This window comes from Hipposideros armiger, unplaced genomic scaffold (assembly GCF_001890085.2).
Source record: "Hipposideros armiger isolate ML-2016 unplaced genomic scaffold, ASM189008v1 scaffold_17, whole genome shotgun sequence".
Classification (NCBI taxonomy): Eukaryota; Metazoa; Chordata; class Mammalia; order Chiroptera; family Hipposideridae; genus Hipposideros; species Hipposideros armiger.
This window is the reverse complement of record NW_017731367.1, coordinates 7,632,631-7,633,697: the sequence shown is the minus strand read 5'-3', so window position 1 is coordinate 7,633,697 and position 1,067 is coordinate 7,632,631. Positions and strand designations below refer to the sequence as shown.

The window sequence follows — 1,067 nt, the reverse complement described above, 5'->3', positions numbered from 1 at the left end:
GGGCGCGGGGCGGGCCGGGCCGGGGGCGCGCAGCCCGTCACGCGGCGCCGCCGTCACTGCGCCCAGCACAGCCCGGGAGCAGCAGCAGCTCGGGGCTCGGGGACCCGCGCCCATGCCCGCGCCCATGCCCAGCCGCCGCCAGTGACGCCGGAGAGGTAAGGCCGCTGCCCGCCGGGCCTCCTGCGCCCCGCATCCCGCACCTGCACCGAATGTGCTCCAGCAGGGGGCTCACGCCCGGCGCCGGCGCCGGCGCACCGATCGCGGCCCGAAGCGCTGGCGCCTCGCGGCCCCTTCCCTTCCCCCGACCTCCCTCGTCCCCGCGAAGAACAATGGGGCAAATTCAGGGGTGTCCGCCCTTCATTCGCAGCCGGGCAGGGCTCCCTGGAAAGGCCCCTTCGGCGCGGCCCCTGCTACGGAGGGACTCCCGGCGGGGATGGGCGGGGGTCCCCGGGGGGAGGGCGCGCGGCCGGCGGCATCTCGAGACACGCGCCCTCCCCCGCTCTGCCGTCTCCCCGAGAGGAGCCGCCCGGCAGGGATGCGGCGCGGGCTGCGCCTGGACCGGCGGGGGCGGGGAGAGACGCAGGGATCGAGGATGGGGGCACCCCGAAGGGGCGCGGGTGCCGCGGCGGGCCCGGGGGAGGGCGCCCGGGGCGCGGGGCGCGGGTAGCTGCTCTGGTCCCCGCGGTGGGGGAGGGCGGATGCCGGAGCCCGGAGCAAAACAGGCCGGCGGGCGGGGCTGCGGCGGGAGGGGGGGCCCGCTGGTGCGCATCTCGGGGGCGGCCCATCACTCCCACCCGAGTCGTGTCCTCTTCCCAAGAGACCCCGGCGCCCTCCCCGGGACCCGCCGCTGGGGAGGGGCCGCCGGCAGACAAGGCCTGCGTCTGCGCAGCCGGTGCCCCAGGAACAGGTGTGGCCGGCGGCGCGCGGGGAGGGGGATGCGGGGCCGCGACCGCTCGGCCGCCGCGCTCCCCCAGGCGCCCTGGCTCCGATGACAGGGAGGAGCCCTGCAGGGATGACCCTTGCGTTCCCCCTTTAAGCTGCCCTTCACTCTAACCCTCCCCCCGCCA

At 78.3% G+C, this 1,067-nt stretch overlaps 1 protein-coding gene across 1 annotated transcript in view; it reads left to right on the top strand.

Moving 5' to 3' along the window:
• The first annotated feature begins 14 nt into the window (after positions 1 to 14).
• Positions 15 to 1,067, top strand: part of KIF1A (kinesin family member 1A) — an 88,331-nt gene continuing 87,278 nt past the window's right edge. Inside the window, exon 1 of the mRNA XM_019628425.1 lies at positions 15 to 155. The gene's annotated coding sequence lies outside the window, so the exon portion shown is untranslated. The remainder of the gene's footprint in view (positions 156 to 1,067) is intronic.